This window comes from Argiope bruennichi, chromosome 7 (genome assembly GCF_947563725.1).
Source record: "Argiope bruennichi chromosome 7, qqArgBrue1.1, whole genome shotgun sequence".
NCBI lineage: Eukaryota > Metazoa > Arthropoda > Arachnida > Araneae > Araneidae > Argiope > Argiope bruennichi.
In genome coordinates this window covers 31,925,350-31,951,036 of record NC_079157.1, presented here as the reverse complement: position 1 = coordinate 31,951,036, position 25,687 = coordinate 31,925,350, and the positions used below count along the sequence as shown (strand labels likewise).

At 28.9% G+C, this 25,687-nt stretch overlaps 1 protein-coding gene across 2 annotated transcripts in view; it reads right to left on the bottom strand.

Moving 5' to 3' along the window:
- Positions 1 to 25,687, bottom strand: part of LOC129976103 (protein odd-skipped-related 2-like) — a 172,036-nt gene that overhangs the window by 5,460 nt on the left and 140,889 nt on the right. The window contains exon 1 of one of the 2 annotated variants that reach the window (XM_056089487.1): positions 20,690 to 20,759. The exons of the other annotated variant lie outside the window; for it this stretch is intronic. The gene's annotated coding sequence lies outside the window, so the exon portion shown is untranslated. Of the gene's footprint in view, positions 1 to 20,689; positions 20,760 to 25,687 lie in introns of those variants that run through there. 2 annotated transcript variants of the gene reach the window in all.

Genomic DNA, 25,687 nt, shown 5'->3' with positions numbered 1-25,687 from the left:
ATTGTAATTACTATCTACTAAATTTTTTCCTGAATAAAATGTGCTTTTTTTTCAACGAAACCTTCTGAATATGCAAAAAAAAAAAAAAAAAGAAGATCCAAACATTGTAATATAATATTGTTTCTGGCATGATTTGTTTGCTATATTAGTTTCAAAAAAGTTAATCTTAATTATGGCAACCGTGTATGCAATGTGATAATAACATGCATGTGTATAAAAGGGAGAAAAAAAATGAGAAAAAAGGTAACTCTGAGGTCCGATGCATATTTCTTCCTTCATTATCAAACTCTGTTGCTCTAATGGTCCGTTAGCAGAATTCTGACACACTTACGGACATATATCGCTTTTATTTTTATCTAATATATAAAATTCTCGTGTCACAGTTTTCGTTGCCATACTCCTCCGAAACGGCTTGACCGATTTTGATGAAATTTTTTGTGCTTATCCGGTATCTATGAGAATCGGCCAACATCTATTTTTCATCCCCCTAAATGTTAGGGGTAGTCCATTATTAATTAAAAACTAACTTTCCCGCCAAAAAAATCTTCCATTTTTCCCAACGCCAACTTTTCCGCCAAAAAAATCTTCCATTTTCCCCATCGCCAAATAAGTAAGGCATCAGTTGTTTTTTTCTCCCAACAGTAATTAGGCTAGGGTTAACATTTTTCGACGGATTATTTCAAACGATTCTGTTTATTTTCTTAATGTTTTATGCATTTAAAATTAAACATTGTTAATTAATCCATGTTTCACATTCATTCTGAAGTACTTTTGAATTAAAATAACACAGAATAAAGGAAATTAAAAATGTCTAATCTGCATAGCGTTACCCCAACTGGCGTAGAAAAATTTACGCATTTGCGTTGACGTAACTGGCGAAGAAAATCCACGCATGCGCATTGTTCTGATTGTTGGCATGACAACCAACGGACGATTTAAATTATTTTTAGGTTAGTTGCATGCTTTTGTAAGTAAAATGTATTTATGTTAGTTATATATTTTTTGTATATGCTTATAGTTTTAAGTACATCGTTTTTTAAGTAGATTTTTTTAAACCTGTTTTCGACCGATTATTTTAAACGATTCATTTTATTTTCTTAGTGTTTGATGCATTTAAAATTAAACATTGTTAATGAATCGATCTGTTCATGATGAATCTGAGAAATTTTTGTTGACAAATTCTTGAGATATTACATAAATTAAGAAAGATATTCTTTAGTGACCATAAAGTTTAAACGCTCAGTGACTCTATTATCAGTAATCATATTATTAAAAAAATGCTTTGTTTCAGTAAAAAATATTATATTAATTGCAGATTAATCATTTACACTGTAATTTAAAGCATAATTTCTACGAGGGGTAACAGAAAATTAGAGAGATATATATCACGCTATAACTGAAGGCCTTTAGAATATTATGAGTGAATTATATGACTATCAAAATTTGAAGTTTTAAAATATTTTGCTGAAGAATCTATTCAAGTTGGAATTGCGTAAAATGTTTAATGGTACGACCGGAGTTTTATCCCCTGCTTGGCGAAATTTTTAAAAATCGCAAACAACGGCCTTGCGAAATGTTCAAAAGCAAAGAAGCAGATGTTCAATTATAGTGCATAATAAAGATTGCCAGCTTTGGTGCGTTATCGCAACTTGGCGAAGAAGGGGGTTAAACTCCGGTTAAACCTATTTAATTATTAAAATTTAAACGAACATTAAGATTGGCGAACCGGCTGGTCGCCAAAGGCGGCTAGTAATTATTATATATTTCACTGAACCAACCAATTTGCAATTTTTACAATCTTCTTGCTAGTACAATCACAAAATAACAACAACAAAAAAAAAAACTTAAAATCTCTTTATTACTTATTTCATTCCAAAATCAAAAACTGTAACTATACAATTTGAAATTTTCAAAAGGCATAACTTGAGTTTAAATATTATCATTTGATGCCTCATGAATTGAATCAAAAGGTTAATCTTTAGCTTGTAAACAACATTAACCTATTTTCTCCTGAAGGATTCAAATTATTTGTCCGCTATTATCTTTGATCTGCGAAATTATTTCAGAACCTAAAATCTGACCTTCGAGCTGCCACACCTCTAAATTTTTTATTCTTTTAAAATCGCCTCGGGAAATAGAGTTTGACGAAAACTCATCACGTGATATTGGTCTTATCAAAGAGATTATCAGAACAAAACAATGATCAATCTTTCGCTGAATCTGATTAAATAGTGATTTCTTTCTTTTCAGTCTGTGCAATAAATCATGCAGAAGTATAAGCTATAGAAACCAGATGCGAAGGATTAACTGTAAACTGTCCTATTTTTTTAATTATTCGTACTGGCATGGGAAAATGTTTTGGACTCTGCCCGCTTTATGCCGGGTTTACACTCGGCCAGTTATAAGTCGGCAAGTAAGCAGCGCATGCGTAGAAAGGCTAATAAATGCTGTTCGGTTGATGGCAAATAACTGTCCCGACAACTATAATCCGCTGTACTGAATTTTAACTTACTGCGCATGTGTGTGTAGAATTTGGCGGGTATTTTTGCGTGAAAAAATTGATCACTTATCATATATTAATACCGACATTTTTTTGTTCTTCGTTGTTTCTCATGCTAGTTTTTTTTCCTTCATCATTTTATTTGCCATTCGTTTCTATAGTTTTCCAAATTTAAATATGTTGACTTTTTTTTATTTTACCATGTTCCTTTGTGTAAATATACATCATTTTAATACAATACACAGTGAAAAAGAAAAATTCAGGGACGCCAAAATGATAATTTATAGCCAAGCATGGAATGCTTGAATCTATCTTATGAAATTGTGGCAAACATAAATCAATCCCTTTCTGCGCATACGTTGCGTATTTGCCATCTTATAACTGGCCGTGTGTAAACCGATGTTAGAATAAAAGGACCGCAATTGTGTTATTTTACGACGGTTAGAAATTTAATTACAAAAATTTTATAATTATAGCTGATATAACATAGGTACTTGTTTGAAACAATCACAGATGTTTGCCATAGTCAGAAACGCTGCCTGCATGCGAACTCTTGCTCTTAAAATGTAAGTCCAAGAATATCTAAAGAAACTCTTGTTATATTGATGATTTGAATTAAACCGTCCATTGTGAGAATGTTTTGAAAAGTTCAGTAGTACTTTCATCTGTAGAGGTAAATCATTTTTTTTAATTATGATGAATTTTTTTAAAACCTAAGTATTCCTCCAGTTTAGTTTAGTTTAGTTATATTAACGTATCGTTTTAAAGCAACACTAGGGCTATTTTGGGACGGACCTCGTAATTTTGAACCCCGGTCAGAGGATGGCATCTCCGCTGGCACCCCCTCCCCACACCACACCAGCGGGAGGACGGTTGGCCCCGACGGATCTAACATGCACCAGACCCGCTTACACGACGGCTCTTCGGTGGAATCGAGTCTCGAACACGCGGCCCCAAGTATTCTTCCAGAACTGATATTGAAGAGCTTTAGAATGCTGATCACTGTTGATAGTTATTCTCGAACTAATGCTACCGAATTATTAAGTAGCAAAAGCAAGTTACTGCCTAGGAGCAAATTTAACAAGTTTTTGGTTATAAGCAGCGCTCATTATGAGACCTGTCTTTCAATGATATCCCATTTTTAGGTAAATGATTTATTTTAGACAAATTAATGATCTAAGATAATTTAAGTCAAGATAATTTAAAAAGCATTTTTTATAAGATATATGTTATGGAAGATATGAGCATCAATTTCCATTGCCAAGTCATAACGATTACGGCACCAAAAAAAAATTATCCCCAAATATAATCGTGAAATTTTTTTATTGCATCTTTAAAAGCCTTTTGTTAACTTTTTTGGTATACATCCTGGATTGCAGACTTTTAGACAGTTTTTTGGACGTTTGGCACGATTTTGACACGCTTGGCGAGAAACCGTACATTAATCTTAAGTCTTGCCATAATTATTAATCTTTAGATGGTTAAGCCTATTTTTGAACTTTGATTGAACTTTTTATTTTAAGTCTGTTTCTTGATTTCTTTTATATCTTCTTGCCCTTCACTGAATGTCCTCTTTTGTTACATGACGAACTCTCTTTATAAATCATCTAATAATATTTTGTAATTTGGGAGCATTTGAATTAATACAGTTGTAAAAAAGTTCAATGAAAGAAACAATCTGAGATTCGTATCGTTTTTTTAAAATTTGACTATTGCCATTCTACAGTTAGTAATAAGCTCGATTTCTGTGGCACGTACATTAGCGTTTTATATTATATATATATATAATTTTAATTTTTATCGGTTTTGTGGATTCATGGCCATAAAGTATTTATTTTAAATTAGATGTAAGCAATATTCTCTGCAAGTCATCTGGCAATTAGAGGTGATTAGTTATCAATATACAGGGTGGTTATAATTAAAGCTCCACTTTAAAATGGTCATAAAAGGAAAACTACTGGACCAAATGTTATCAAACTTGGTAATAGTTTAAAGGAGGCCATGGATATTACTTTTCCGCCAAAAAAGTTCAAATACTCATCACCAAGAGTGAAATGGCGCTGAATGCAATAGTGTTAAATAAAACAGGACATGAAGACATCGATTTAAAATCGTGTTTAATCGTTTCTGAAACGTCTTACAAGACTTGTTCAATGTGGCACCCGCATTGAACAAGCAACATTTCTATTTTCTGATAGCAAGTTAAATCGCAATACTGCATTGTCACCAGTAGCTCTAAGCGTATTAGGAGGCATGTTACACACATGCCGGTACATCGCATCTTTCAGTTCCGCCCAATTGTTTAGATTATCGCCATAAACAATGCTTTTGAGATAGCAGAAATTGAACAAGTTTTGAAAGACGTTCAGAAACGATAAAACACATTTTAAACCGGTATCTTCACGTCGTATTTTGCTTAACAATATTGCATGCAGCGCCATTTTTTCTCTGGTGGTGAATTTTTGAACTTTTTTTTAGCAGAAATGAAATTTGCATGACTTTCTTTAAACTATTATCAAGTTTGATAACAATTGGTCCATTAGGTTTCCTTTTACGACCATTTGAAAGTTTAACGTTAATTATAACCACCCTGTATATTAGAAGAAAATAATAAATTTCAAACAAATACAACATTAAAAATTATCATTTCACAAGACTGTCAATATTAATGAACAATAATATTTCTTTATATTATGATTAAATAATTAATTATATTCATCTAATAATAACCACAATTATTCAATGTAAACATACATTTTAAATCTAATATTTTATAATTGATGGAATTTGTATTTTTTTTTTACAATCTTATTTATTTTCAAGTTGGTATTCGAATATTTAGAAACTACTATCACAGAAATTAAATTGAAATCAATAAAATATATCTGGTTTAGGAAGCTGCGGACTTTAAATCTCGTCCATCGTGTTAGTAAAGTTTTGAGTTTACCTGTTAACATGTACACGGATGGACAGAAAGACAAATTCTCCGTGAATGGATATCTTCAGAAATTTGATGTTGATCTGCAGTTTAGACGAGAAAACTGAATACAAATTTTTATTCATCAAGTCATTAAGCCTGTCCTGTCTTGAGTCCTTGTTGATTCCCAAAGTAATATTTTACAGGTTTGGGAAGATCTAAAACCCAGGGAAGCGGAGTTTTTGGATGAATGCAGTATACCATTTTATGGATTGCAAGAAGGAAGTAAAAGCATTTAGATTTGATTTTTAAAGTTACTGAAGAATTGACATTCAACTTCAAAACTTTTGTTACAGATATGAAGGTTACCCAGGTAAATTTTGATAGAAAGAAGACGTTATTGCATGGGAATCATATTTGGAAGTATTATAGCAAACTGTGAGACACTTTCCAGTGCATTCTCCATTGAAATTTAGATAGCATTCATACCGTGGTGTTAAGCTGGTGGTAAATTGTTGTAGAATATCCGCCAGGGATAGGAATTAATGTATAAATTATAATGTGCGACTCCTAACACCAGGTTCTTTGGCATCTACCTGGTAGTCAAAATATTGGCGAAGTTTCTGCCTGGTATAGGAACTAAAGTATTAATAATGTGCGAGTCCGAATGTTAAGTTATTTGGCATTTACCTAATAGACAAAATTTTATTGAATTTTCCTCCTGCTATAGGAAACTAATGTATAAGCAATGTGCAAGTCCGAACACCAGGTTCTTTGGCATCTACCTAATAGACCAAATGTTGCTGAAGTTTCCGCCTGCCATAGGAACTAATGTATAAGCAATGTGCGAGTTCGAATACCAGGTTCTTTGGCCTCTACCTAATAGACCAAATGTTGCTGAAGTTTCTGCCTGGTATAGGAACTAATGTATAAGCAATGTGCGAGTCCGAACACCAAGTTCTTTGGCATCTACTTAATAGGCCAAATGTTGCTGAAGTGCCTGCCTGGTATATGAACTAATATATAAGCATTGTGTTTATACGAATGCTTAGCAATCAATTCCCAACAACGGAAACGCCGATTTTCAACAACGGGATATTACTGACTTTTTCTTAAAACAAGGAAAATAATATATGAGAGAAATGGCTGTTGAATGTCATGATCGTGACATTCAGTGACGTCAAGTGACAGTCTCTTCCATGCATGGTCTCCCATTTAGTGAGGTACTGTCACTCACTAAATGGACATTTTGACAATTTTCGGAAAAATCAACTCAGATTGCCAAATTTCTTCACAAATATATCTTGTTGATCTGCAGGATAAAGAATTCTGTTCTGTGCACATTGAAGATCTATGTCTAGGAACATAATGGGCAAATGGGCTCTATAAAAGAATTTCCAAGGTGAAAAATGTCAAACAAGTCATTTGCCATACTTTTGCTTAGATTTTTTCTCAGGCATTTTGCCAATATTGGTTTCGGTACAAGTTGGACAACGGAATCTTACTCAGAATTTCCCGAAATTTCTCAGAATTTTTCTAAATGAAATCGGAGCAGAACTGGATATATGTGTGCATAATCCACCTAAATTCCCATTTTTCAAACGCATTCACAAACCGTCTTGAATCAGAAAAGTGATCAGTAAAATGCTAGAGAGGTGATTAGAGATTTGCGATAAATTTTCGATATTTCTCGATAAATGTTGAGAAAAGCAGTCGCCAATGACTTATCTCATATTTCTGCGTAGAGAAAGGTAAGTGCGCAATACTTAATAATCGATGTTTTTAATTCGGTCAATCACAACTTCGACATCTGGTCACTAATATCTTGCCCGATGCAAATCGGAGCTATGCGCTGAACCTCAATCAATCAAGAAATGCCGACTGTCGCATACTATTCATGGCATGCCTTCAATTTTTCGCACATATGTTGGCAAACTGTGGAACTTATAATTTAGATTTATTATAATAAAAGTTAAGTATTTTGATGCTTTTAAATGTTATTGGCTTCTGTTATATGTAAATTATTAAATTTACATTATTTTCAAGTATTAACATTCCCATATAAAAACTCTCTCAAGATGCTTTTTTTATATTTACAAAACAGAATCTCCCCCCCCCCAATAGTTAAAAAAATACAACACTGCCATACGGATTTAAAAATCGTCAAGAGCTTTACGATTGCGTAAAAGAGCTTTTATTTCAAATTTGCATTGGAAATTTGTTCATGAATTCAGTAATCTCAAATATTATAAGTGAATTTGAGTGTCTGAAGAAACCCAGCTGGAGTTGTCTCTTCAGAACTTTCTGCTTATCCTCTGATAAAGTTATTATACCAGAGAACGCCTTGATGCCATTGGCATAGAGTAGGTACATAATATTTTTTGTCGTGAATTTAGCATTTTTTGTTGAATCTATCGTGCCATTTTTGGCGAGTTATTTAGCGATTAACTCCTGGCATGTGGATAACAATATCAGATTTGTCAAATTTGTACTTTAGATGCGTTTTTCACAACAGTTTGAAACAAAAAATTTGACACAAAAACTGCGCTTGTAGTCACAAAATCACATACTAAATTTGACATATTTATTGGGTCTTTGAGTTACCATGTTTGTAAATTTCTGATAGCACAGACCAACAGACGGTCAATCCTTTGTTGGATTTGGCTCAAAATTTGAAAGGTGTCTAGACTATAGAGGTTAAGTCTCTGTATCGAACTTTATCTATCTAGGGCTCTTCTCTAAAACTATCTTATATATCTATCTTTTTTGTAGATATCATGTTAAATCATATTCGAACAGCTGGAGAGACAGACTTAATCTAAGCGGAATTTGCTCAAAATTTGACAGAAATCTTCAATTTTGTTATAAAAGTCGTTTATCTAATTTCACCCGTCTAGAACTAGATTTTGAGCTTTCTTTGTCCTAGACAGACCGATAGGCGAACATTTTCCAAAAATGCATTTTTCGAACTGAGGGACATGGAGGACAAAACATGGGGATTTGTTGAAATCTGGCGTTCGAATTTTTTGACGATTACAATATTTCCTCTAAACTACACATATGAGAAAGTAAAAATAAACAAACTAAAAACTTTAATTTCTTTGATGTCATAAAGAAAAATGCTTTAAAAATCCCGGGGATATACCAAACGCATTATATTAGTTAATTTTAGAATAATAAGACAAATTTTCGTAAAACGGAATTTTTTATATTCATATGAAAAAGTAATTTAATTTACAAGAAAGTTATAATATAACTTGATAGTATTTATATCCGTATTACGAAGGTTAATACTCGATTTTGTTGCATCAAGTACAGGTTGATACTGATACTAAGTTGTATCTGATACAGCCGATGACTGATTCTTTTCTCTTCAGAATGATACGATGGTAATCGGTTCTTGCACAAGCATCAAGACTGAGAGCTGATACTGATATGAATATGGTTTCAAGTTGGGATCAATATTTCTTCTTTGGAAGAAATATTGACGACATTGTGTTCAGTGGCGTTGGTTTCGACTGTGATTGATGGATGGGTGAGAAGAGGAAAGGAAAGGCTTTGCTGATATAATTAGTATAGAAGGCGGAGACTCTTCAGAGGTATGTGTACATGGATAAAGAATAGTTATGGTTACTGATGAAATATATGTAGCTCAGACAACACTACGCTTTTCTTTTAGCTACATATACACCAATACTTATAGTATTGTCGGGGCAGGACATTGAATTAGGCTATATAGACCTCATCCCTTATATCAAGTTGAAATGGAAATGAATGATTATCAGTTGGTACCAACCGAGTCCAAAGACTGATACCAAGTGTTCAATACCATAGGATATGTCAGTTTTGTGTATGTGATAGTTTTATTTGCCTGATACAAAATATCATATTGATACAATATTAACCACTCCTATTGGAAGTAATTTGCAAATTCCAACGTGCAAAAAATTGACGTTTCATTTAAAACGTTTTGAGGTCTACAGCCATCAAATTTGACGCATGATTACCTCCTGTGTAATAGAACCCACTAAGAAAAACATGTTTCCAAAAATCAACCAGATTTTTAATTAAAAATTAGTTCAAACATCAACATTATTCTTTCATAACTTCAAAGCATGATCTGGTCGCCCCGGGTTCGAATCCCGGTACGGGCATGGTTATTCGTCATCTGTGTTCTATTTGAGAGGTGTGTGAATGTGCCCCACTGTAAAAAGAGGTTGTGCAAGCGAATGTGTGAGTTTCATCTTCATATGAGCTAGAAGTCAGACTTCTGGCCGGGGGTGTTCAGGGGTCTTTACCCTCAGAAGCTACTGCACCCCCTTTCCGTGGTAACGCGGACACGACATCATCAACTTCAAAGCATATTATTAAACAAAAAAACTTTTACACTATTTTTAAAATTCAAAAATTTAACTTTAAGCGTCATTCTAATTTTATTTTTGTGTACTTTTTCTCTAATCCTAATAAAGATTTCAAAATATTTGAGTATAGTTTACAACAATATTTTTTATTGTTTTAGTTATTGAATTTATATTCAAACCGTTATTTTTTTATATTACATTTTAGATTTTTTTTTTGTCATTCAAAAGGTCAAATATTGGAGAAAAAATACGAATGAACTTATATAACTGTGCACCATGATATTAAATGAAATCTTACGATTACCATATTCCGAAAAATTACGCAACCAAACTTTACAAATCGTATAACTGGTTGCCTTTTTCTTCGTTAACTATTGAAAGTTGTCAAGCGTTTCTTTATTTCATTTTATTGCTGTTGAAATTTGAATCCATTATTTTGGGAATTTGATTCTTACTGTAGAGTAAGATTTTTTAAGCAAGAATTACAAATAATGGATTCCCAATAGCTCTATGCATATAGTCATTTAATTCATAGGTATTGGCATCTTACTCAGAATAAAAAATCAACAGTTGCAGACGTCATGTGATTATGACGACACTTAACAGTGCAAGACATACAATATGAAATAAAAATTTCTTAATTCAATGAATTTGACTTGGAAATTTTATTCTAAAAAGAATTTTGTATTGAAATTGCATAAAATGTGTCTATTTTCTATTCAAGAATAAAATTAACGCATAAAACGAGGCAAATGTTTTTATCTATTGCTATAAAAATAAATAAAAAAAGTGATTAAATAATAAGACTTTTTACGACAATGTATAGTATTGTCACAATTCCTGTTTAAAAATCATCATAAAATTGAGGACAGAATCGAGAAATAACTAAATCAGTATCATTGAAAAATGTTTTTTAAAATTTTAAAATGGTGTAAAAATAATTTTTTTATAAAAAAAGTTTTAGAAGATGTCGTAGTAAAATACCAAAATATCGCTTAGCTTTTATTTAATTAAAATTGTAGTTCAAATATACAGAAAATCATTTAGTGCATATTTCAACTTCAGAAGTATATTTACGTCAAATGTAATTGTTCCGAGATCAGTGATCTCCTTGATGAAAAGCCAATAGACAGATATGAAAATTAACAGATCCACAGTCATTCGCTTTTATTATTGGTTGAGATTAAAAGCGCTTTTTGTATTTAAAGTATTATATATATATTAGAATGAAGAATTTATATAAAAGCAATAGAATTTAATACACAGACGCGATTCAGAGATTAAAATTTGCATAAAATTAAACTTGAAGCTGTATAGTTTTCTAAGATTCTGTTATAAATGAACAATTCTATTTCATTTAATAGGCTTGAAATTAAATGTTCTTTACCTAGTACGAGTTTATAATAATTAAATAGCTCTATTATACAGTTATTTTTTGAGTTAAATTATTATTATTGTAAAAATACAATTAAAACGAATATTTTATATTGAATTTAATATTCCTAGAAAATTAAGACGATCGTTGCCACAGTCATCTTACAATAAAGATTATGATCAAAATGGATGATAATCGACAAATGAGATACATTAATGATGAAAACGATATTTTCCTTGAAAATTGATGCATATAAATTGACAGCATTAAGCATTGACGATGTTAATGGACTGATGTACGAATTAGTTCTTTGAGTGAACACCAAACGATAATATATATATATATATATATTTTAAATCGGAAAAGTTTATTTCGATTTTTTTTGTTGTTTTCCGGTTATGTCTCATGTGATATTAAAGAGTTTTTTAATTATATTGGATGCTTTATGTACAATTTATTATTTTCTATTAAATTCTTATTTTATATTATTATTTTCTGTTTAAAATAGAACATTTAACTTGGTATTAAAAAACCTCTTTTAATGAAAAGTACAGTATTCTTTCAAAATCGTCCAGATTTTCACTCGTTGGCAAGTTATTACTAGCTATACATATGTCCGAGTTCATTCATAATTTATATCGGTCAAAAATAAATATTGCTTAAAGCTAGATAAAGGTCAATAATAACTTAGTAATGATCCTACATTAAATCTTATATAAAATGATTATATAATAAATAAAAATTAGACGCTCTCTTATATAAATTCTTTTATCAGAAGTTATAAGTATTTTTCTATGCAAAACAGTTTGTTTGATCGAACATAAAATCTTACTTTTCCTCAAGATAACATAGTAAATAAGGTCAATGTATCCGTAACAATAAAATTGGTAAAGCATAAAAATAAGATCTCAGCATTCTAAATTCTATTTAAATTTCAAATGAATAGTCTTGTCTATTGTCTCAAGTTCATTTCAATCTTTTCTTCTTCAGATTCTATGTAAACTCATAATAATATTTGCGCCATTTTTTCCCCAAATTAATAAATCAAATAAATTCAAAATGTGTTTAGTGATTCAGATAAATCATGTGTATTCGAATTCAAAGTACTCCGTATCTGGTCACATGATTTTGTCGACATAAAAGGATAGTTAAGAGAGCAGGTTTTGCTGTCTTAGAATAAATGATCGAAAGTTTATTTATTTTTTTATTATTAGAAGCTGATTCCTATTTTGTGAATTCGATAAAAATCTTATATTTTTAAAAAGGATTTTTAGAATTATTTTTTCTTCTAGAATATTTAATAATATAACTGTACCAACAATGGAATTAGTTTTCCTTATTAATATCGGTATCATGATGAACTTATATTAATTTTAGATTAAAAAAATTGTGTAAAAATAATCGTAAATTAATGAACATTTATAAACAACTCAGCTTTAATTTATTTAAAGAATAATCCCATAACATAAATGTTTTAAATACGTCTAAAAAAAGGGATAAAAGCAATCACATTGATCAATAAACCGAACAAGTTCATTTTTAACATTAAATGTTAATATTTAGAAAATTCTTATTTAACGTTATGCATTAAATCTGAATCGTTACATAAAAAACGTTACTTAATGATTCAGATTCATCCTCTGATCATGCGTATTCGAATTAGAAGTAAGCTTCACATGATCACATGATTTAGCAGACATAAAATCATGATTTAAGTACTTTTTTGCCGTCTTAAGAAAAATTATAGGCATCTTTATCATTAAAATCTGAGTTATGTCTGAATATGAAGATAATCTAATATTTTGAAAAATAATTATCGCTAAGAATTTTAAATATTGTTTTGTTTTACTGTAATTTGAAATAAAATCATTTGCAAACGTTATGAATATATGGGGCAAACAGAAACAACTGGTTCTCATAATAAAAAAATAGAGCAAAAATGAAAAAGGCGTTACTTCAGGGCGCTCTTTGTCAGCTAATTATGAAAAAGGAAAGGATCCACCGAAAGAAGTTTACATGGAATACATTAATTGATGGAATACAAATTTGTGATAATACGATAGCCTAATTATATGAAAAATAACATTTATAGCGTGTATCGCTTCAGAAAACAAATCCTTCGAACATTTATTTTAAGTGTTCAAAGAATTTATTGTTGATAGTACATCCAACTTGCCGCTATTGCATCTGTCTTGAAGCATATGATTTTTAATAATGCTATTAATGCGACTACGTTGTTACGTTACCGTAAATTTATATTCATTTAAATTTGTGTAATACAATTTATCATATATTGTTTTCGTTGCTTAATTTCTTAACAAAGAGACTCTTTCTGACGGTCCACACTCTTTGTGTTACCGGCACCATGTTTTACTGCAAAAATGAGTTACTTTCATAGGCCTGTTTTTTATGAAAACGCTTATTAACGTTTTAAAAATTGGAATAGTTTTCACTATCATAATAAATAATTTATTAAAATGAAAATTCAATAGGATTATTAAATACATCAAACTGAAAAAAGGTCTAAACAATCGCTAAAAACTGGTATTTCCAAGTGATTATCTTTAAAAGTTGATAAAAAATTGCTTTAAGACGTAAATGTCATAAGTATATTTTTGAAGTGTTTCCAACGAAGAAATACAAGTAAAAATAGATTTCTTCAGGCAATTGTTTAGTAATAGTTAGAAAACTATAAAATATATAAATGTGCTTTATAAAGACTTCATATATTTCTCATGTTTTTTATGCGACTGCATAAGACTTCCATCTGTCGAAAGCTATTTAGTTAATGAAAAGATAAGAAAATTGCTGATTTAACAGAAACATGAAAATTATGGAAAATATTATCTCTTCAAAGATTTTATTAAAAATTAAATAATATCAGAATAAAGCTTCGAAACTAACAAACTAATAGCATATGCCTTTAATAAAACATATTTTTTTATTTGTTTATAATATTTATTATTATTATACAAGTAATACAAGAAAATGGCATTAGAGAATTCGCATATAATTACAGTTGTCTATTTTTAATATCTTTTAAAAATTTAGTTAATATACATTTACTTTGTTATTATTTATAATATAATGAATTTATTTAATAGAAATTAATAAACTTACTACAAACGTCTTTAATAATTTTATTATTTATTTATTTATAATATTAAATTAATAAACTTACTACACATGTCTTTAATAAAAAATTATTTTTTGATTTGTTTATAATATTAAATATTATTATTGTGCGACCAGTACTAGAAAGTCATACTAAATAGTTTAGTACTAGAAATTATTACTAGAATAGTAGTAGTAGAATATAGTATTAGAATATTAGCAGTCATACTACTATTTAGTACTAGAAAGTTTCTAGTACTAAATATTATTAGTGTTAGAAAATGAAAGAATTTGCAAGCCATTAATTACATTTGTCGACTTTTGATATTTTTTTAAAAATTGATTAATACTCATTTATTTTTTATTATCTATATTATACATATGATTTTTAAATCCAACAAAATATCGGGTAAAATGATTTTAAAGCTTATTTGAAAAATAAACTTTAAAATGCTTTTAATAAAACAGGAGAGAAAAAAAAATTCATGCGACATTTTTTCTATGAACTTCAGCAAATTATACGAAAAAGGCAGATTTCTAACAGGATTTCTTTTTTCCAATTTCACCTCTCTTTACCGGGTATCAAAAATTTCTGATCCCCCATTACTATTCAAGTTCAAAATTAAATACGAAATTAAAACCTTAATTAACGAACAACTTAAATTTAATTAAAAATAACTATTTAAAGAATTGAAAAAAAAATTTCAAAATAAAGGTGATATTCTTAACCATTTTATATTCTAATATTCGAAATAAAAGTTCTATGAAAATTTTGGAGTCTCAAACATTTTTAGGGTCATAATTCGCAATTTAAAAATCATTTATTTTGTAATGTACTTTATATAAATGGTGTGAATTGTATGTAAAAGAGTACGAAATTTAATTTGAAAATTATTATTATTATTTTTTTTTGCAATTGCACAACTGCATGATAACAATAATATTTTCCTTTTTAACAAATAACATTTCAGATAATAATGTTGTTCATAATATTGCAATATTGCGAGAGAAAAAGTCATATTTTTTATTCGATTTTACGATTTTTTAGAACTTAACAATTGTTTCACATTTTAAAGGAAGTAATTGTTGTTTCTGAATGTATAGGAAAGAAAGAATTCATTCATTAATCCACATGACGGAGGAAGCATTATAAAATTTGAAAGGTGTCTTCTAAATTGGAAAAACATATTTTTGAACAGAGAAGTTAAATAACCTTCATATTTTTTAGAAATAATTTCTTGATAAAACAAAATAGAATTCCGAAAAACATTTTTTTTCTCTCTAGTTAATAGATAATTCTGGGTATAAAAGAAAAGAAAAACAGATAATTAACATCATTTTATTTAAAAATAATAATTTTAAATTTAATTTCCTTTTCTTGTACTTTTAAAGATTTTTTCGAATCTAAGGACTTATGCTAAACATAATTTAACATATCAGTCTTTGATTTTGAAGATATAGGACATTAAAATGATTAGAATTGCGGTGTAACCAGTCCCACCTTTAGAATTTAATCCACAATTGATAAAAAAAATCTAACAATTACTTAACAATCTAAGTTTTTAAAATTTTTAAATGATTTAACGATCCAAGTTTTTTTAGAATGTTTCATTATTTAACAATTAAAAAAATCCTTAACTTATTTACAATTAAATAGCATATAGAAGAACATTTATTCTTTCTTGCTTCTAAATTATTCAGATTTAATCATGAGCAAAATCTAAACATCATCGTGAAATAGTACATATTTGATTAATGCTGTATCTACCATTGTAATATAGTCACCAAGAATTATTTTGCTAGGAGTTAATAATTTTCGAGCATATTAAGAATTTTCTTTTCTTTTTGTTCTAATCAGTTTTATCGAGGTAAATAAAATAATAAAAATATGATGAATCCTATTCTTTATTTTAAATGCATCAATTTTTTTTAGTAGATACGCGTTTTAAATATGAAGGAATATCTTTAAAAAAAGGCGCGATTAAAAGTACACTTTCATTTATCGGACAAGGAAATAAAAATGTTAAATACATATTGAATTAAAATATTTGTTCTGATAACCCCAAAATACAATTTTTTTATTGTTCAATATTTTTTTAATCTAAAAAATTTCAAATAAGTTGTTAAATTTTATGAAATTTCAAAGAAAACTGATATTATTATAATGATAAAGCTCATTTATTATCTTATATTTGTAAGCGATTAATTGTATTTTGCTTTGGAACTTGCATCATTATCTTAATAACGCAAAAATATTACAAGATCTAGAAAAATATCTTACAGTATTTGCAATATCATGTAATTTTGGAGTATAATAGTGAACAATATATTGAAATATCAAATAACATTGTACAGTGTTGGATTGCTTGTTATGCTCCTTGTAATTGGGGCAAATCTTGCAATTTCGAATCAAGCTCGGAAACCGGGGAATTATATTTGGAAAATAGATAATTAAAATATTAGCAAATGTATAATATAGCAGTGACGGAATGAAAAAAATTTCGAAAAGCGCAGGGTGTGGTTAGTTGAAATACGAAAGAACAAATAAGCACTAAGCATTCGCATTGTTACGAATTGTTGTTATTAATAATTAAAAAAATAATTTAAAGTAGTAATATAGCGAGTATCTTTATCATATACTTCTTCATAGAAGACCAAGATAAGATAGTCTTTGTAAATATGGCAATGTTTAATTTATGCAAGGAACTAATGAAATAAAATCTAGTAAGAATGTAATGAAATGATGTAATAGTAGAATGTAATGAAAAAAAATCTAGAATAGATAAGAAAAATAGATCCAAAGTCTTTACATAAATAAATTTGGTCTAGAACTAGAAACTTATCTATATTTTTGTAGGAAGAGCTCATCTCAATTGTATTACCAGCTTGTGTAGTTCTGAATTAAGATATTCCTACAGACACGGATAGACAATCTTCATAATGGCGCATTTTACTAAAAATTTTATTCTCATATTTTTAAAATTAATTTCCTCGTACAAAATCTCATTCATTTATCTCATTCTGTTTTTTGAGTTGATATCAATTTTCAGAGATTTGAGATTCGTAGGTTCATTAATATTTTTTTTCTTTTTGGAATTTTTTAAAAAATATTCCTTTCTTTCTCTTCATATATTGGAAAGAGCTAAGAAAAAAAACTTTCATAAACTTTTATCATGACAAAAATAAGTTAATTTCTTCAAGCCTGCTTGAAATTAATAAATTTTCTTAAAATAAATAAAATTATGGTAACTTATATATGCGTGCATTTATGTACCACATCCCTTGCTAAACAATTAGGTCGCATTTAAACCAAAGCTGCATAGTTGTAATTTAAAAGAGAAAGAATACAGCTAACTTGTCAAAGTACAAAAATTAATAAAATATACAATTGATTAAAAACTCATTGAAATTTAGTCGTTTTTACGTAGTTATTTTTGAGCAAATTATGCCATGAGAAATAACTTTAAAAGTTTAAGATTTTATCTTTTCAATTATGACAATTTTCTTTCTATATAATTTTCTTTAAATTTCTGTTCATTTGAGAAACTTTTATAAATAAATGTTTAAATGCAAAAAATACAGAAACTATTCGACTTACAGAAACTATAAATATTTGCCAAGCAACATTTAGACTTTAAAGTAATTTTGCGTTAATTTTTTGATATTTCTATTTTACTTTTAAAAACATTTCTGGTAACGTTTTTTAATGGTTTTATTAGACAATTTTACAATATTTGTAACAATATTTTTTTATTGTTGATGAGTTAAAATAAATACTAAAATATTTTGCCAAAACACATTAGCAAAACTCTGAAAGAACACTAAAAATGTTTAAAGGCAGACGATTTAACAATTATAGGAATAACTACAGATTTAGTTTATTCATATGAAGAAAGTTAGTGATCTTTAAAAATCGTTTGGGTCATCTGATTTTATTATTTTATTTAAAAAGCAATTCAAACGATAAAAATTTTGCGTATGTTATAATATTTTATATAAAAGTAGTTTTGATTAAAATATTAGGTAAATCATTTAGTTTAATAAAATATTACATGTTGGCATCATTTGTTTAAAAATTAACATTTTTAATCCACCATTTAATGAAATTTAATCGCATAAAATTGCAAAGTTTATATTTGAAAACATAAGCGAAATACTTCTACTGTAGAATAGAAATGATTCAATTATAAGATTATTTTTATATGACAAACGGCAATATTTTCGTAACACTAGATAGAATATATTACTTGGATCTAACTTTGGATCTATAGGCATTTTATTTTTACAAATTCTATAAAAGGACATAAAACATCGCCTAAATTATGCCATGCTAGACAACTTTGACTTCGAACTGGTTTACTGGAATTACAGGTTTGTAAAATTTCAATTGATCGTTTTGTTCGTATTGGTTTTCCCAACAAAATATTTTTAAACCTGAAATTTTGATAGTCATAAACTCGCTCTTTTTTTCGGAGGCTTAAGCCATACTGTGGGTAATGCTATGTGTCTCCTTAATTTCTTTTTGCCAATTAGAAAAAAAAAATTACATTTTAATATGAAAAATATAATGATTAAACTTTATCCTAATTTAATAAAATATTTGTTGAATAGAAACCGTTCGTAAAAATCATTAAAAAAAATTAAGGTTTGTATATCTTGTAGAAATTATTGAATAAAAAATGTTCTTGATAATAATAATAATAAAAATTATGCATATTACAAGAACAAAGCAAGGCGTTAAATTAATAGAGTGATATTTTAAAAGTACACTAACATTAAAAAATATTCATAATTTCTTGTTTTTGAAGTTAAACTTTGACTGTAATTGAAGTTCAAAAATTTTATTCTAAGTATGCCTCATATTTAGGCATTCACAACACAAGCAAAAAAAGAGCCGAATTTTTAAATTTTGATCGCTAACACTGGAAAAGAAGGAGATATTAGTTATTCGAATGAAAGTGATCTGAGCTTCACTTTTGGAATAAAATATATTGCTATAAAGTACATTAAAATATTTTTTAAAAATAGATTAAAAATGAAAAAAATTCTCATATCTTTGAAACTATAATGCTTTGAGTTTTAAAATGACGCAAAAATCATATTTGTGATACTATATTTTCGGAAGTCATCGTGGAAAAACGTCAATATTTCGCTTAATTCTTAAATTATTTTAAGTCCTAATTAAAATTTTAAAAAATCACTCCAAGGTTCGCATTTCCAACCGTTAAAATACATATACATGTAAATATATATATATATATATATATATATATATATATATTAACAGTGAGTTTAAAGAAAGTAAATATTGTTAAAATCTTATTAGATTTACTGAATCAAACATTACTAGTAACATTACGTAGTGTATTTAGAATTCGACAAAACATTTAAATTAAAATAATTAGATGTTCCAGTGAATTTATATTGTAAATGACTACTTCGGGAAATAAAACCATTTGTTAGAAAAAAAAAATAATATTTGGACTAATTTCATTCGTAAAATACAAATCTGTACATAAAGAATTAAAGAGTTATTTTTGATATGAATAATTAAAATAATAATTTTTAGTTAACATATGGATTGCTAAAATTAATAAAATTAAGATTAAAATTTTCTGTTTTAAAAAACGTTTTTTTTTTTTAAGTTGAAATTTTTCGATTTCAATGTACGCTAATAAAATTTTTTTTGAACAAATCAAGTCAAAAAAAACACTTGAATTAAATAAGTCAAATAACCATAAGGAATTCTATTATAAATGACTATTTTATGATATTAAAAAACCGCATTTTATTTGAAAAAAAATATATAATCTTCAAATGCATTTCAGCCTTTAAACTATACTTATGTAATAGTTTTGTATAAAGATTGCAATGAGTTCAAATCTGTCTTAAAATTAATAATTTGATATTTTTTATAATTATTTAAATTGGTTTTTTTGTATTAATATACTATTAATAATTAAATGCGAATAACCTGTACATAAAATAAAAAATAGTATTTTGATTATTAAATATGCTTTTTAAAGTGGAAATTATTTTTATAAGTGAAAAATTCTGTAAAATTATCAATTTGCATCCAGGTACAAAATCTTTGAAAAAATAAATTTTAAAGTATATTTTTTAGATTGAAACGGCTTCAATTACAATAAAGCTATAATCCCATGACAAGAAATAAAGCAAAATACTTTCATAAACTAATTTTTTATGCCAAAACAAAACTAATTAATAATATTTAAATTAACCATTGCACGGATATATTTATTTTAAAAGTCACGATCATTGTTTCAACTTAAATTAAAAAAAATAATAATATATTTTAAAAATTAACAAATGAAAACCTCTTCAACCATAATACACCCACAAAAAAGAAATTAATTTTAAGTCAAACAAATAAAATGAACACCAAAACAGCGTCCACTTACCGCCGACGCACAGACTGGTTTGCCGGCTTTCCGTCCGCAGAGCCGGCCGCATAAACAACAAGTCACCGGCAGCGAGCAACCCGTTGATCGGCCTCTTATTTCCCCGTATCTCACGTTCCTCGATCTGCGGCTTCTGTACGGGCAGGCCTCCTTGCCTAAATGGGGGTTAATTTCAACGTCGGGCGCACCCATCGGGTTCCACCTTTTTCCCTCCCCTCCCCCTCCTTCTTACACACCCGGATTCAACCTTCCCGCCTTTTTTTTTGTTTTATTGTTTTAGTAAGTTTAGATTTAGGTGCAGACAGGTAGGTCTCTTATTAATAAGGCTGGAATTTTGCCTCTTTGTTTCTTCTGTTTTTTTGCTTGTTTGTTGTTGTTCTCGTGGCTTGCTGTTTTGATAAGAACGTACCTATTGGATTACGGGTTTTATTTTACAACTTGTTTATAGTTAAAAAAGGAGATTTTTATTTTCTAGTTGAACACTAAAGTGCTGTAAATCTAATATATAAAATATAAATTTTTATTTGCTCGTATTTTGTTTGTATTTGTTCGTATCTACACAAGATATATTAATCAGAGTTTATCTCACACATAATACAAAATAGAATTATTATTATCGATGCCGATCAAGGTAAGTTGCATATAACGAAAATTTTCCAGTTCAAACAGCAATTTTCCTATTTGATCAATGAATCAAAAAATGATTTTTCGGTTATTCAAGTGTATATCGTGTTGATTGATTCTTCAAAAAATATGCCTCCAAAACATTCATCACTTAGTAGATCTACCAGCACTGCTCACAGAAATAAGCAAATTCGAGCTTCTCAAACAAATGAGTAACAACAAGCGGGCAATGAAACAGACCGTTTACAAATTGCAAATTCACGTTCTTCAGAATCTCAAGACCAACATGTGGCAAGAATTGAAAGACAACGTTTATGTGCTAACGAGTACGCGCATCAGAATCAAAAGACCGAAATGTGGTAAGAATCGAATCCAGGCAACTATTCTTAACGGAACGTAGAAGGGAGAAGATATGCCGATTCCGCGCATTCCCATTATTCCCACCGACATGCCTTTTGATTTCAAACGATTGCAGTTCCCACAGATTTGAGATATAAATGGAAGGAATTAGTAAAATAAATAAACAAAAGTTTGAGATAAATGTAAGTGAAAATGAATTTTAAAGGAAAAGTTTAAAGATATATATAAATTTTTGTAAAATATATTTTTTTATTTGCTTATACAAAGTACAGAGAAAGTATAGTAATCATAAAAAAAAAAAAAAAAAGAAAGAAAGAAAGGAAGAAAGAAAAAATCGAACTTGAAATTTTGACGGATCTCCACGTTTTAGGCATTCTTGAGATAGAAAAACACGTTTTTGGAAAATGCCCGTCTATCTGTTTATGACGAAGATAATTGAAAACGATTTGAGTAGACGGTTGAAACTTGGTATACGGTCTTTACACCAAATTTGTAGATTTCTATCACATTTTGAGTAAAAGCTATTCAGAGAAAGTCCGTCTGTCCGGCTTTCCGAATACGATTTATCACGATAATTTACAAAACGAGGAGAGTTAGATAGATAAAATTATGTACATGGATTTACATCGATAGTGCAGACACCTGTTGAATTTTGAGCCACATCCAACTACGGGATGACCGTCTGTCGTGCAGTACTTTCAAAAACATGTAAACGCGATAATCCAAAAACGCAATGACTTATTAATATGTTAAATTTTGAAAGGGATTTTGTGAGTGTTTTTTGCGTCAAATTTTGTTTCAATCGTTTGACAAAATTGTGTATAAAACACAAATTCGATTTTTCAATATTATTAGTGCATGGCAGGGATTAATTGCCAAATAACTCGCCAAGGATGCCAAATTTACACCAAAAGGTAATATTTCGTAACTATTGCACGCCTATAATATTTAAAATGTTCTCTGGCAAATTTATTAGAGAGTATGCGAGAAAGTTTTGGGAAGACCTCTCCAGCTGGTGTTATTATTATTATTATTTTTTCATTTTCTTACAAACTTACTTGCTCCGTTGGCAACCAGCTTGTTCTTTCAGGATATTAACTGTTTAAGCTGTTTTTCACACCATCAATATGGGATGTATTTATATAAAATTTTACATCGTTACTTGCCGACTTAAAAATATGAATTTAACTGAATCGGTTCTACTGTTACTGATTGTTCACACAAATTAAGGAATGTTTATACTATGAAATAAAAGCCGAAAAGAAAATTATTAGAAAAAGATTTAAATTTAATCTTAAATTTCAATATTCGCAAAAGCATCCGGTTGAATGGTGTGATGGAATAATGAAATGTGTTTGAATTTCATCATAACAATGAAAAGCCTGGTTAAAATTATTTATCAAATAAAATTTTAAAAAATAATAAAATTAGAAAAAAAAAGGTTCTGAAATGAAAATGTATTATTATTATAAAGGTAATTTTATGAGTTTTAAGGTGGTCAAAAAATATTTTTAGAAATAATTGTTTTCGGTAGTTGCAGTTCAGAAATGTTAAAGACCTGCTTAATTTTTGTTAATTAACTTTTACTTTAACTAACTTCTGGAGCTTTTTCTTTTCTTGAAGAGAGCGGCGCCAAATTGCAATTATATCGGACAAAAATTTTAGATTTTCTTGAGAGATACACAAACAAACATTGCCTTCATTTATTTAAACTGATTACTTTCTACGCTTATGCACTTTTGATGAAAATAAACGATTTTTATATTGCCAAACTTTAATTATCAATTAATCCGCTAATTTAATTAAATTATGATTCTTTGCTAAGAGCGCCACATGGTGGTAAATTTGACAACGATTGATTTTCCAAATTCTAGATTACTTATATTTAGAAATTTAAATTAAAAGTAGAATTAAAAAAATCTTCATTTTAACACTAAAAAATTATGTATTTAATATTTTCTTGACTGGCAATAATTACATTTATTTAGAATATTTTAATATTTATCTTAATTTTTAAAATAAAAAGAGACAAATGGTACTGCAGGGTGGGGAGGGGTTGAAAAATAAATATATAATCCCCCAGCACAATTTATCGTCAATTTAATATGTCTTATCTAATATTGAATATTACATCGTCACTATCACTGAATATCACTCTATTATATGTTTCAGAAACTTTGGGTATGGATATGAATTTGAACAAGACTAATTTTCAGTGATGGTTCTGCTGATGACATGTCATCGTCAGCTGCCTGCTTCCCGAATCTTGGAAGTCACAGGTATACAACTCCTCCCCACCCCCCGATAAATAGAATCGCTTCTTCTTTTAATCATGTTCTTAACTGATGCAATTAAGTAAAAAATGCTCTTTATAAGGCATATTAGTAGTTTAACTTCCAAAAAATAATAATAAACGCTTGGAAGGGGTGGAGGGAGAGGTGTTAACATGTTGCTATCAATTTGGCAACACGCGTAACCGTAGCACGATCATTAGGGAGCGAAAACAGAAGGCTGTTTCGAAAGAAGTGAGAATGTTCACAAGGGTAGTAATTTTCTGATCATAAAGAATTGTGTAAGCATGTTTTTTTCCCCTTCCTTGTAGTTTTAGGGTTCTCTGTCAATAACATATCCCAAGGACAAAGGATATGGGGACATTTCTTTTCATAAACCAATCTGATTGTAAATGATATTGATTTAAGCAAGATTTGATCTGTTTTGTTTACACAAATATGCAGAAATAAAGACCAGTCATGTCTTTAAGCTTGTGATGAAAGGTAGGATATAATTAGTATATATATTAGAGAATGATTTATAAATCTTTTTAATTTCGATATCCTTGATAAATTTTTTTTTTTTTTAAGATCCTCTCAATAAACCTTTTACAAAAGAATAATTAATTATTTTCTAGTATACATAGTACAGAAAAATCCATAGTAATCGTCAAAGAATTCGAACTCGAGATATTGACGACTCTCCACGTTTTAGATTTCCCTGAGTTCGCAAAACACATTTTTGGCGAATGTCCGTCTGTCTGTGACAAATATAAATCAGAAACTATTTGATCTAGACGTTTGGAATTTGGTATACGTACTTTACAATAAAATTGCAATTATCTTTCAAATTTTATGTAAAATTTGTTCAGAGGAAAGCAGTCTATCTGGCAGTTCGAATATAAGTTAACACAATATTTGCAAAATGAAGAGAGCTAGATGGATAAAATTCAGTACATAGATTTAGTATCTACAGTGTAGATATCTTTCAAATTTTGTGCCAAATCCAATTAGGGATTAATTATTACAAGCATGCAATAGAGAAAATTCAAAAATGCAATAAATTTAATGTGTCGAGTTTGATATGAAATTTTATGGCTACAAGAGAAGCTTTGTGTGAAATTTTTGATTCAGTCGGTCGAGAAAAAACATGTTTAAAACACAAATTCAATTTTTGGATACTATTAACGCAAATTAGGGCTTAATCGCCAAATAACTCGCCAAGGATGACACGATGGATTCAGTAAAAATGCAAAATTCAAGCCAAAAGTTAATATTTCGCTACTGTTGTACGCTAGTGGCGTGACAAGTTTATTAAAAAGTATGCCAGAAAGTTTTGGGAAGACCACACTAGCTGGTTTTTAAATAGGTTTGATAAAAATAAATAAAACACACATCATTTTCAAAGTTCCACATGTAAGAGTTGTGTGCTCTCGTAGGGTAATAAAGAAAATTGGTATTTGTGTATTAATTGCATAGCATTGCCGAAAGTCTTTGCGAAAGATCGAACTTTGGCGTGAATCTATTGTTTTTATTGAATCTAACCCGGCGAACTTGGAAGAATTCTTTTTTTTCATTATTAATTCCTGGGATTTGGTTAATACATAATTGCTCGGAAATTGATTATGTATTTTGGATGCATTTTTTTTTTGATTGATTGAAATAAAAATTTGGTACAGAACTACAATTGTAATCATAAGATCACGTACCAAATTTCATTTATTTAAGTTATTGTGTTTATATG